We start from the raw sequence: 14,164 nt of genomic DNA on the forward strand, positions 1-14,164 counted from the left end.
TAGCCGTGTTAGTCTGGATCTGTAAAAAGTGACAAAAAGTCCTGTGGCACCTTCGTCAGACGCGTCTGACGAAGTCGGTATTCACCCACGAAAGCTTATGCTCCAATACGTCTGTTGGTCTATAAGGTACCACAGGACTCTTTGTCGCTTATTTCAACTTAGTGACCTGTTGCTTATTAGAGTTTCTTAGTAATTTAGCATCCAGTAGTTCTACAAAATGAACTTGCTAATTTTTCCCTATGCATTATGTGGCATACACATCAAGTTAATTTTCTCTGTCAGGAATGTCTAAGCTTGACAATAAGTTAAAACATCAGTAAAACCTACCTACCTTCATGTCCCAGCAAACCTTTATTTGTAAAAGTCTTGGCAGCCTTCATAGTGCAAATGGCTTGGATTGTTTAAGATGTAGTAACTTCACAGGCTAGGCTGCAACTTACTTTCTATTAAAAACTCTGTTTTGGCACCCTGTATCTCCAGACTGCCTCCCGCTCCATGTGTGGTCTGCCAGGAGATAATTTCTATTTGTACTGCCAAAGGGCCAATTGCATAAACATTTTGTATATAGCTTGACAAATTAGAATAAATATCAAACTTTTTTTGAATACTTTATAAAGCCATTTAATCAGGAGACTAAACCAGTTTGTGTTCATTTATTTTCTCCAAGAAATAGTTTCTTTGAATAACTTTATGGAGATTGAGAATTGGGTGAAGGATATATCAATTATGGAGTTTCTGATTGAATACTTGAACATTTGTGAAGCTTTATAAACAACTTATCAAAACTTGGGAAGTGATGCATTCAAACAGTGCACTTCAAAATCCAGAGCTGATGAACCTTTAACTCCACATACTTTCCTTATTCACCGCTGTGTTCTGTAGCTTTGATACCATTTTTCTGCATTTACAGATGCTTTCTGAAATTTAAGCAGAAGCTGTAGCATAAGGTACCAAATTGTACATATCCATACACAGTATGAATGTGTGAATATTAGGTTGGCACATGATAATTAGAGATGTATTTTTGTGGAACCTTAACATTGAATTTTCTGGACTTGAAATGTTCAAGTACGGTATTCTAATGAGGAAGAGCTAAATTATGTACTTGTGTTCCATATCACCTAGATACCCCAATGGAGATCGCAGTCCCATTGTGCCAGACACTGTACAAAAGCATAGTAAAATAGTCAATGCCTTTAAATCTATCTTGTCTATTTATATTGTCAGCTGGGAGGTAAATTAGAAGCGCAGAAGGAATTTGCACATGGTCACTTGGCAGCTCAGTGGCCAAGATTTATTTTTCAGCTTTAGATTAATGGAAATACCAAACTGGAACAATTAATATATTGCAGTACTTAAACAGAAGAACAAATTATTTTGTACCAGTGGATCAAAATTTTAATGCAGCTCTGTGGCTCGCTTTTGAAAAGTTAAACATTTTGATGAACATCGCATGCACTGGGAAAGGCAAAACACTGCATGAAAATCAACCAGTTAAACTTCCTAGCGTTCCAAAAATAGGTAAAAAGGCATATCAGGAGCAGCAAGCAGAGTTGCACAGTTAGTTGCTGGATGAAAAGGGCTGTTAAAAATTGCTGGTTAATACTTAGAGCCTGTATTTTTATCTTCTTCTTGTTGTTCATTACATTTTCCTGTATAAACTTGGTAGTTATCTGAAACAGATTGAATCATAATGCTTTTTAAAATGAGACTTGTAAATGTAAGCTTAGCTTGTTACAAAGGCTCCTGCTTTCCAGACTACCAAAAAATCCTTGACCTTAAAACAATTCAGCTGTGCAGTTGCAGGCCTATGTCATAGCATGTCCTTCCCACCATTTCCCTGGCCCACTCTCGCCCACCCCTTCTTCTGGACAGATAAACCCCATTGAGTGTCTTGACATGAGTCAGACTGTTAGCTCTTCAGGATATGAACCATGGATCTCAAGCAGCACCTAACACCGTGGCACCCAGATTCTTACTCAGGTCTGTAGCTGCCACTGTAATATAGAAATAAAAGTGAAATATTCCATTAAATATTTATTTTAGAATGTGTTTCAAAGTTTGTACCTTCATTTATCCAAAATTATATGGCATTTTTATCATTCTAGGGCAAAAGTCAGAAATACTCTTCCCTTTCAAGTATATGTAAGAAATACATAGTTAAAAATTTCCAATAGGGCCTAAGTGATTTAGGAGCTCAAGCATCATTTTCAAAAGGACGTAGACTTTTAGCATCTGGAGTCACTTGACATTCACTACGACTTAGGATCCTATGTCACTTAGACACTGTTGAAGATTTTATTCTAGTGCTTGGCAAAGTGCAGTGTTGAGAACTGAGCTGAGTGTATGGCTTCAGGTGGAAAATATACAAAACTGTAGGTTCTTGTATTCAGCTTCCAAATAACAGAGGGTTTGGCTTGAATGCAAGCAGAGAACTAAAAGGAAACACAAGGTGCTTGGTACGTTTTGGATAGTTTAGCCTCTTGATACTCTTGAGAGATGGAGATAAGAATGAGTAAGTGGTTTTACTAGTAGCCTGATCATTTGAACTGAATGAGTCTAACCCAGCATGTGACATAACTGACCCCTCATAAGCCACATCTGGCTTTAAATACTCCACTGTGAGCAAGAAGTATACTTTCTGCTAGCATTATGCACTCTTCTCCCATTAGTACCGTACTTACCTATCAAGGTGGGATTCTATACTCTATGGGAAACGTACTTAAAGCCTGTATTTTTATCTTGTTGTTGTTGTTCATTACATTTTCCTTGCACTTCATGGAAGACTATTTCAGCAGTCTTTAATTCCTTCTAACTGCTGTCTGGTCTGAACAAAGAGGCTTACTTAGGTCACAGTGAAATTGGAGCTGTTGAAAATCTGCAGACTTTCCCGTGTTGAAAATGTCCTTACATTGTTATATCTGAAAGTAATTGCATAAGGGGTAGAGTTCTACTTTCTTAGGTAAGTTCCAGTTAAAATATTTGCCAAATTGACTTATTAATTAAAAAAAGCTTTCTAATAACACAATTTGAGCTGCAGTTTACTTTGGTGTTAGGAAGAAAATTAGCTACAAACTCAATTTGTAAAAATACTATTTCATGTGATCTACAGCTTGATTTTTTTTTTACTAAACTTACTTTGGGGAGAGGGATAGTAACATGTAATGGGGAAACATGTAATGTATATTCTCACTTGGTTGCTGGTACAAGCACTTGTCAGTCATGATGGATTTTTATTGTATCTGATATAGTGAGTTTCTATTATATCGAACAGCTGTTTAGAATCTGTGACTAAATTTTTGATACTTCAGCATCTGAAGCAGCTACCCTAATAGTGTTTACTGCTAGGTAACAGGGAGTCAAAAATTTGAGTAAGGCTTATGGTCCAGAAGTCAACCTCTTCCCTTACCCCCAAAGTTTGTGACCTTTATAAAGATCCTATGATTGAAGACAGAACTCATGTGGGCTCCATAGCACCTCTCCCATCAAGAGCTTGATGTTCCAGTTCAGGTCCATCTCTACTGAACAACGTTGGCAGTATATCAATATTGTGGGTTGAAGAGGCAAAAACTTCCAAATTAGGCTGACCAGCTCCGAACATGTTGCTTAGATTTCCTTAAACATTAGACTTATCATTTGAAAAGTCTAGAACCTGTGCCAAATGTTTAGAATTCTCTTTTCTACATGTAGAACTGCACAAAGATTCTTTAATTAAACCAGATGACTTTGAATCAGGTTTGCCAAAATGTTAGTGAAGACTACGACATAAGCTTATGCAGAGTTCTTGGGTGAATCTATTCCAATATGGTTTGGGTGGAAATCAAGCTTTTTTTTTTTAACCCAAACAGGGTAAAGTTAACAGTTTGATGATGATCTGTGCTATGAATATTTAGGTTACTAGTGTATCGTGGCTTATGAGTATTTTTCTTACCATCTTATTGGTCAGTATATTTAATACATTAAATTCTCAACTGTTAGATCTGAAAATTATCAAACTATATAAATCACTATCCCCAAAGGAGGACCCCCTGAATCAAATATTTATATTGAAAACTTCAAACAAAAGTCAACCTTTCTCCAAGGCGGACAGCTGGCATTGTATACGATTTGTTTGCTCAAAGCACTGCTATACTAGCCCCCTAGATACCTATGTAATAGCAGCTTAACTTTCGAAGAACATGTTTGGAAAGCTGGCAGACCTCCACTTTGTCATGCCAAAAAGAAAATTGTATGTTTCCTCCCTAACAGTATAAATGGACTGTGGCTTTGTAAGGGGGCAAACTTAGCAGGCATATTTTATGTTAAATAAAGGCAGTTTGAGAGCAGTTAAACTCACCAGGTAGTTAAAATTATAAGTAATCTTCTTCAATAACATACTGGGAAGAAAAATATAGAGGGAAAACTATCTCTGCTTTATCTGTTTCCTTGTTTAGCTATCTGTTGCAAGTTTAGACCTCATTATTTTCTCCCCAGCTATTCTGTTCATGCTTCAACCCCACTAATTAAGTCCCTACATCTCGAACAGGTTCATATAGTGCAGAATAATTGCTTACATGACAGTACAGTAACTCCTCATGTAAAGTCGTCCCAGTTAACATTGTTTCGTTGTTACGTTGCTGATCAGTTAGGGAACATTCTCGTTTAAAGTTGTGCAATGCTCCCTTATAACGTTGTTTGGCAGCCGCCTGCTTTGTTCACTGCTTGCAGGAAGAGCAGCCTGTTGCAGCTAGCTGGTGGGGGCTTGTAACCAGGGTGGACCGGCAGCCCCCCATCAGCTCCCCGCTCCCCTAAGTTCCCTGTGCAGCAGCTGCCCATCAGGCTACCAATTGCTGGCAGTTCAGCTGTCCCTGCACTGCGCTGTGCTGCTCCTGCCCTCCGCCTTGGAGCTGCTCCCAGGAGACTCCTCCTTGCTGTGCAGGGGAGGGGGGAAGTGGGGGATTAATGTCAGGGTGCCCCTCTCCCCCCGCTCCTGCCCCCCCGCTTACCCTTTCTCCATATAGAGCATGGGGAGAGATACACCAGGGCTCAGGACGGAGAGAGCTGGCCGCAGCTGCTGTCTCAACTGCCTGATCTTTTTAAAGGCAATGTACTTAGAGTGTGGTATCGGCATACTTAAAGGGGCAATGCGCATCTCTCTCCCACACACAGGGTGTGTGTCCGTCTCTGTCTGCCATGCTGTCGTCCCTCCCTCCATTCATGCTGCCTTGTACAGTGTGAGGCTACATTAACAACAATGTGTTAACTCTTGAGGGCCCAGACAAATGCTAGTTCATCATTAATTATCAGTAAGGCATTCCCTGGGAAATATCCCACCTTCTGCCACCCTCTAACTTCACCACCTCAACTAAGCTTGACAATCATCATTGCTGTGTACAGTATTAAATTGTTTGTTTAAAACCTATAGAGTGTGTGTGTGTGTATGTATATGTATATGTGTATATATATATATATATATATATATAGTTTTTTGTCAGGTGAAAAAAAAATTCCCTGGAACCTAACCCTCCCCCCCCCATTTACATTAATTCTTATCGGGAAATTGGCTTAGCTTAACGTTGTTTTGCTTAAAGTCGCATTTTTCAGGAACATAACTACAACGTTAAGCGAGGAATTACTGTAATATTAGGAAAATGGGACTAGTGTAGGTTGGACAAATATATGTGATGGGCCAGACTTGTCACTGGCTTCCTATTTGTGCAGCTGGTATCACTGCATGTTGCATTAATGCAAAATTTAGGCCCATAATATTAAAGTAAAATGGATCTTATAACATTTAGGTTTCTCAATGTTCCCTTTCTCAAATAGAAACTTGTTTCATGTGCTCTGTATAATGTAGGTTGCTGTACAATGGTGAAAATAACTAAATAGGTAGTCAGAGGACATGAGTAAAGGAAACTCACTGTGGCTGCGGTTAAATTGTTGTATATTCTCCGTTATTTCACAGCAATGCTTACTTAACGGCCACCTGCTTGTGAGGGATGTAATCTTCCTGTAGTGGAAATTTGAGATTCACTGGAAGACTGAAAATACTCTTCATCTACCTTGTTGAAAGTGTTCATGTTAAGGTTTCAGTGCAAGAGCTTGTTAACTGTATTAACTTTAGTTTGTTACAAAGTAATGAAGGTAGGAAATGAGATCCAAAGTTGAAAATAACTTGTGTTAATTTACTGTAGTGTAAATCCATAATCTATGATATTCAGTGGAGCGTATACTACTGTACTGTATAAATAGTGTTATTTCTGCTTAATATTACTGTTTTTTCAAATTAATCAAATCAAAATACCATTTAAAGTCGATTTCTGTAGAGGTCTGAGAATACATTTGATATAGATGACAAGTGAAAATGAATTCAAGCCAAATTTTCCCAACTTAACCCCTAAGAAGACTTTTTCATATGCTTAATTTTAAGGCACCTAAATTTGAAGATTGGCTTAAGTGAGATCAGCATGGTCAGTAGCTGTCATTAGACTGTCCCAGTATTTACCTTACTTTTTGCCACAAATTAACTTAGGCCTTGGCTACACTTGGGAATTCACAGCGCTGCCACAGCCACGGCAGCGCTGTGAAGCGCAAGTGAAGTCGCACCGCCAGCGCTGCGAGAGAGGTCTTGCGTGCAGCGCTGCAGGCTCTGATTACACTGGCGCTTTACAGGGCTGCTCTCGCTGCGCTCGGGGGGGGGGGCATTTTCACACCCCTTAGCGCAGCAAGTTGCAGCGCTGTACAGCGCCAGTGTAGCCAAGGTCTTAGTTCAGGAGGTGATCAGTACTGGCCTATCCAGGGGCACTGATGTTAATGCTGAGACGAGTCCATTAACTAGTTCTTCTGATGGCACCGAAGAGTACTGTGAAAAACCTAACATTCTCTTCTTGTATTTTTACCAGGGAATAGTTTAACATGTCAAAGCATTTGACACAGTAAAAAACAAAACAAGACATTTCCTTCAGTCATTTTTATTGGGGGTTGCTACATGTTTTCCCTTAACACATTATGGAGGCAGGCCTGTTGCAGTTAAATGTGTCTTGGGGATTTTTAGTGTTGCCTTTTTCATGCAGGTAGAAATAAGGCTGTCTTGAGAAATGAATGTGTTAGCAGTAGGGTCACACCGGAGACCTTATAAAATGGGTCAGTAACTGTTGCTGGCTGCATACTCGCTTCCTGAGTCTTCACAGAGTTTCTGTAGTTTGACATGGTTGCTCTGCATGGGATGTTTAACTCATGCAATATATATATATATATATATATAAAAGCCTTGATAAGTAGTCAATGGGGAGTCTTATTAGCAGAGGAAATGTATGTGTTAAGCTGTGGAAGAAATAAAATAGTAGCACTGAGTGTTTGTGATGCTTCTGCTTCTCTTAATTATGTTGCAGAGCAGACTGAGAATGTTCAAGTGTATGGTGACTCATTTTCAATTAATGTAAGCAAACAAAAAGCAAGGACAATGCATTGCAAAATAAAGTGTTCATTTGACTAGTGTACGGTAGTTGACTTTAAATTATTTATACTTTATAGAACCGTGTAAATGCTTCATATTCAAATGAGCTCAGTTGGTCTTGTTAGGGTTTTGGCGTATCTTTAGTTGACACTGGGATTGCAAAGGTGAAGCCACATCAACCTCTGGGTTTGGTTTTCAGGTTCCCTGACTAAAAGTCTGGGGCATTTTATGCCTGAACACTTGCTTCTTCTATATGTGATAGTCTAAAATAATTAATCATGATTCCGTGTCAGCAGTGCTTTCCGAAACGTTCGTCCGTGTCTGAGTGTAGTCCTAAAGCTAAACTGATATTACTGTGGTCTGTTTTTTGTTTCTGGGGCTTCTAATCTAATTTTAAGAACGATCATTAAAACTCTGATTGTGTTCATATTGATTGTGGAATCTTATCAACTTTGGATAGGTGAAAATGTCTTTAAATATGACCCACTATGTTTCCTGCAGTTTTAAAAGGTCACTTGAGTCCCACTCTGTTCTGTTATATGTCCTAAGCTTAGTGCACGCACACTCCTAGAAAATATAACCTGTACTGAGTAAGCTGAGGGCCAAGGAAGGAAGTTTGTGGCACTACCTTCATCATTTTTACTGCTTGGAATTTGTGGAGGCTGACAAAATATAAAATGAAAAACAGCTCTAGTTTGTATTAACTTGAATAAAAAAAAAAACAAAAAAAACCTCCCACACAGGAAAACACACCCAGGATTTTACAATCTTTTGTTCAGATGAAAATCCCAATAGTGTTGTTCAGTACTTCTTCCTTTTTATTTTTTTCTGCTGTACAATAAATCAAGTGAACTTATGCAACTAAAATTTTGCCTTGGTATGGTGTTATACCAGTGGGTCTCAAACTTTTTTACTGATGACCCCTTTCACATTGCAAGCCTCTGAGTGTGACCCCCCCCCCCAATAAATTAAACACCCTTTTAAATATATTTAACACCATTATAAATGCTGGAAGCAAGTGGGTTTGGGGTGGAGGTTGACAGCTTGCGACCAACTACGTAATGACCTTGTGACCCCCTGAGGGGTCCCAACCCCCAGTTTGAGATTCCCTGTGTAATACCAACTTACTACTTGTTTTGATTTTGACTAACTTTGTTCAGTGGAAAAGGTGAATGTGAACTGTTGGAAGGTATCATGGAAAAGAGTGGAATGTGACAAACTGCCAAGAAGTGTTTGAATCAAGTGATGATGGCTAGAGATTTATAGATTACTTTCACACCTTGAGATATCATGTTAGTTTAATAACAAATAAATTGCTCCTTTCTCAACATGCAGCTCAACGAGACACACTTCACAATGGTTGGGAATAAAGCAAATGTGCTGTGAAGGGATATTGCCATTCACTTTTATGCCCAGTACAGCTATGTAGCCAGTACAAATCATGTTCATTACACAGTCCAGAGATAGTTACAAGTAGCTGGTATCCTGTAACACAGCATGACCAGATACATTCACTCTACAGATTACTAGAGATAGAAGTATGTGTGCCTGTGTCCATGGCTTTTAACATTGCTACCTATTGTTTGTCGTTGGGAGATGGTTAGTGGTACAGTGGTCGCTTTTCTTTGTTGGAAAAAGTAGCTCACTCTGTGGGAGCATGAAATGTAATAAACTGGAGAACTGAAGAAACTCCTCAAAACTCTGTCTTGCCTTTCAGTGCTGAACCTCAAAATTAGAAGGGCCCTAGGACTCTAAGTGTGTCCTCTAAGTTTGTCTTACTGGCCTGTGAGTTGACCCATCCAGTAACAGGTGCTCCCCAGAAATCTACAGCCCCAGAAACAGTGTGCTAGTGTGCAGAACAAGTAGGTAAAGCTTTTCAGAATCCATGTGTTAGAATTAAGATGAATCGAATTTGACAATGCAGTGCTTGACAGCAAGCAGTGCAACAGTTTCTGAAACTAGACTACCCCAGTAGCCCTGATTCCTGTGCCACTTAATTGTGAAAGAGAAGCTCTGCTCTGACAGCTGTTCTGCTTTGAGTTTTATAACCACTCAGTTTATGTGTACCATATTATGCATGTGCAGGGTCAGACCCTTAACAGGGCTTCACCTTTTGATTTAGCCAAAAACTTAATAATAATTGTTTTTTAAAATAAATGGAGATATACCTATCTCCTAGAACTGGAAGGGACCCTAGTCATTGAGTCCAGCCCCCTGCCTTCACTAGCAAGACCAAGTACTGATTTTGCCCCAGATCCCTAAGTGGCCCCCTCAAGGATTGAACTTGCAACCCTGGGTTTAGCAGGCCAATGCTCAAACCACTGAGCTATCCCTCCCCCCAAAATACTTAAAGGGAAAGTAGTTCAGTGCTGCTTGTCCCACCATTAATCCTTGTTCTCTTAACTGGTTACCACTGGTGGTGATCTTAGCATCTTGGACACTTGGTTAGTGTTCCATGTTGTTATGAAATAAGCCTGCAATACTAACTGTTAAGCTCTATAGAGTAGGGATATTAATGCATTCAATTTTTCTGCCAATGTGGAGTCCAGTGAATGCTCTTTCTAGTTCCTAAACTCAAGCATCTTGGAAGATATTTCTCAAATTACATGGATTTATATTAACATCATGGATGAAACACCTCTGGCAAGTGTTCAAATGTATAACCTTTCAAATGACTACATAATCTGAACTGGCTAAACTCAGTATACAAGAATAGTGCATGGATTGACATGAGTTTTGAAGTTTTCAGTGCTTTTTTCAGCAGTTTTTATCCAGCCACAGAAAGGTGGCAATAGCTTAAAGCGTTTACTCTTAAGAACATAAAAATTGCTGGTCTTTTGCTTGGAAACATGACAACTAACACTTGAATGCTAAACTCAGTTGCAGAAGTAATTTGCTCTCTTGATCTCCTTCTGTACGTTTCAACGCCTTCCTGTCACTAGAATCATGGAAAGAAACAATCTTGCCATGTAAACTCTCTCAGCACTGTGGAAAGCCATAAATTCTCACACAATGGTACTGTTTCCAAACCTATTCAAAAACCTATTCAAACATAGTTCCATGTAGATCTAAGTGAACTACTAGTCTGAAACCACTTATCCAGTGAATCCATTTCTGGTTAGAATTGTCTGCAAACACGTCTATATTTAATAATTTGTTTTCTAGAAATTTGACAGTAATTCATGAAGACATATTTCATCCTGTGGGTTGCTTATAAATATGTGACTGACATTACTTTGTATATTTGTGCTGTTATTGCTCACTGACTTGCATGTTTGTCTGCCTCTGATTGGATATTTACCAAACCTGGAAACAATTTTCAAGATAGCTGATGAACGCTTCAGGCAGAAATACTCCTGAAAATACATATTTATCAGTGTGTTTGTGATACTGTCCTCCTGGCGAACAGTCCCACAAACAACTTTCCTAACATAACTTCATACTCTGGCTTTTGAATTCTGACCAAAAATCCAGGTTTGTTTTAGTATACCACATGTTGGTCTTGTGAGAGCTTAATTTCTATCTGGAGCCAAGTCAACCATGCTGTTAGTTAAACAGTGTGGTTTGTTTTGATCATGGTAAATTTTGTTCCTTGCAGATTAAGGAAAGGTATGGGATATGACAACCACTAATTGTGTGGTATTGCAGTAGTTGTAATTGTCTAGGGTGCCCGAGGGAGCAGCCCACTCAAGTTAAAGAAGTCTTCCTTGACTACAGAAATGTGATTTTCCTTTTGCCAAACAGAGCTCAGGTACTGACCTTTAGGGCACACAAACTTGTTCTCTAGCTTTCCCTGAGGGAATTGATTGAACGGGGTATGGGAACAAGGGTCAGTTTTATCTGTGGTAGATTGGGATACTCTTTTCGGATACTAACACACATGGTGCTTTTTTTTTTTTTTTTTTAAATGATCTAAGTGCCTACATTGTTGGTGGCTCCATAAACCTCACGGTTTATGTAGCTTCCTTATTACAACTACTCACCACTTGGGTAGGATGTTCAGGGCAGTGGGGAGAAGCTCATAGCTGTTAATAGTACAGACGCGACTCAACTTACACAAATTCGCACTTATGGAAAAAGTTCCATAAGCCAGATTTTCGAGTTGTGGAAATTTTTGCGTAATGTACGGGTATACGTTTCTGACTTACGCAAAATTTGAGTTATGCAAGGCTTTCCGGAATGGAACGATTGCGTAAGTCGGGGGGCATTTGTAATGAGAAGATAGAAGCTCCTGTATTTAACTTATTGACTGCCCTGGCACAAGATAATCTGCATTAAACAGAACCTTGTAGAGAAAGAGGGAGTTTATATTTCATATAAATATCTTGCCCCTCAGTTTAGCTGTTTGATATTAACCTGCCCGAAAGCCAGGAGTTTAAATCAAAGGAAATGGAAAATAGCAAAGATAAGGCTCCTTGAAGTAACAGTGTGAGGGGAGGTATCAGCTGGGGAATACTCCCTGTCTAGGTCCAGCTAAGTTAGAATGGCTTACACTTCCCAAGGCTGAGCCAGGGATCAAAGCGGATCCTAAACCTCAAAGATGTGAGAAAGAGGAAGGAGGGTTTGAGTGTGTGGCCAGAGGCTACCAGGCGTGTCAGTGAAACACTCACTGACTGACTGAGACAGGGAGCCTGCTGCAGCAGGACAGGCAGCTTCTCTCTGCCAGAGATAGAGTTCGCTGGGCTGAGGAGAATTTATAAAAGCTGTCAAGGAGAATATGAGGTGTAAGACAGACCCTTGGACCCATGGACTTTCTATTGGTTATCCTCTACTCTACGTGCTTTGTATTTTGGAGGAATGCATAAACAAGGCTTTGTTTTGAAGATGCTTATACTTATACTGTCACACGCTCCTGAGGGGAGCCTGTTACAATTGCCAAAATCAAGATGGTCCTGCGTTAGTAACATGGTTGGGAATCTAGGCGGGGTTTGTGTCTGGAACACACAGTTCTATCCAGAGTGAGGTGAGGAAGCCGGGTCTGTCACCTAACAGATGCACTCGAAAGGGACTAAAGAGGTCTATATTGCCCTTTGTCTGGTGGCCGTTACAATATTCGAAGTATGACTTGCAGGCCTGTGACTGTAAGTGCAGGGACCCACCTTTTGGGTCATGTTGGAAATCAGACTTCACTCAGTTTTAGAGGTTGTAGTAGTTAAGAGAGCAATAGTCAATGTAGAGTTTAGTGAAAGGTATGTTTAGAGCTGTTGAGATCTTGCTATGCCTCCATGTGTTTGTTTCCTTTAATATTGCTTTGGAAATGCTCCAAGCTGATGCAAGCAGGCATTGTAAACTTAAAAATTGAACTAATTTACTCTCTAAAGACCTTGCTGGGACTGGGTGTTCTGCATAGAATCCAGGGCTGGGTCCCGCATCCCTTAAGCATATTTGGGGAAAGTTACCAGCTAGCTGATTGGCTTCATATCATATGTCATCATAAAGGGTTGATGAACCTGATTAATCTTGACACAAGTCTGACTAGTTGCTTGAGAGTATTCAAAGTCTGTGGTGCTGTTGAGTTGCAAGGGATTTGACCTGAGAGTGGGAGATCAGTTCATTGCAGCACGAGTGTCCTGCTTAGTGTTTAGGGGCTATGCTTTCAGTAGAGAGGTACTGAAACTATTCAAAGAAAAGTTCCTCTGCCCTTCCACTCCCAGGAAAACTATGTTCAATATCTTATTTGTGTTTTTTTTAACTGCTTCCAGATTGTCCAGCTGGAAATGAAGGATAGTTTCCAAATCAGGAGCATAGCTTATGCATATGGCACTCTGATGTGGAAACTGTATTATTTCACTCCAGTGTTACCTGGCTTTGTTGTACTACCATGCATTCTATCATGTTAGTGAAAATTAGGCTTTTAAAACCAGAAGTATAAATATATATGTCCTGTGCTTAAATCTAGAGCCACTACACATGCATTAAATGAAGAACAATTGATGATTAGATGTTAACTCCTTGTATTAGAGATGGCAAGTCCAACACAGTTAATGATGGCTAATACTTGGCCCTCTCTGGATTCTTTCTATCTGTAGCAGTTTTCAGAGGGTCCATACCATTCGCATAGTGACAGAACAGTAGATGGATTTGACACTTGACACTTCCTAGTGCCTGCCTGGCTTATCAGAAGGGCAGTAAAGCATGACAACGTTCTACTTCAGATCACTCCTTTGAATTGGTCAGACTTACTTTGTGTCATCAAAGGAAAGGTATTCATTTTGATGCCAGGATGACATACCGTTCAGGACAAATGTGTTTCAAAGAACTTGCCAAGAGAGACTGTACAGGAATATTTGCAGCAACCACAGCCTTAATAAATTATTTAAAATAAGGCTGGTTGAAATTCTAGTAAATTTTTCTTATACTTTTTTTTTTAAATTGACTGAACTCTACATGAAACATGACTCTGCATTTCTTCCAGACAAAACCAGAACTAATTTTCAGTATGTCTAGGTACTGTACTGTTTTGAAGTTAATATGGGAGTCCTGATGGGAGTTAAAGAAAGCCAACCTCTGCTTTATTCAGAAACTTAATTCCAGTACTTGAGCAGTCCAAGAGTGGGAGAATATTTGTGTTCTAGGATTCCCCCATAAAAGTTTCTCAAGGATAATTTATGAAAAAATGGAAAGACAAGACAGACATTTAATATCAGAGCAAATTCAATACTTAACTAGTGATTTTAAGGTCAGGATATCTCTTGTACTGACTAGGGAGAGCTGCTTAAGACTAACGTA

General features: G+C 39.5%; 1 protein-coding gene and 1 long non-coding RNA gene across 9 annotated transcripts in view; one reads left to right on the forward strand and one right to left on the reverse strand.

The window, feature by feature from the left end:
* LOC103305819 (uncharacterized) overlaps window positions 1–440 on the reverse strand; it is a 30,434-nt gene extending 29,994 nt beyond the window's left edge. The window contains exon 1 of the long non-coding RNA XR_508247.3: window positions 332–440. This is a non-coding gene — a long non-coding RNA (uncharacterized LOC103305819). The remainder of the gene's footprint in view (window positions 1–331) is intronic.
* Window positions 1–14,164, forward strand: part of TLN2 (talin 2) — a 378,548-nt gene that overhangs the window by 114,791 nt on the left and 249,593 nt on the right. The gene's annotated exons all lie outside the window — the stretch shown is intronic.

Source organism: Chrysemys picta, chromosome 10, assembly GCF_011386835.1.
Source record: "Chrysemys picta bellii isolate R12L10 chromosome 10, ASM1138683v2, whole genome shotgun sequence".
NCBI lineage: Eukaryota > Metazoa > Chordata > Testudines > Emydidae > Chrysemys > Chrysemys picta.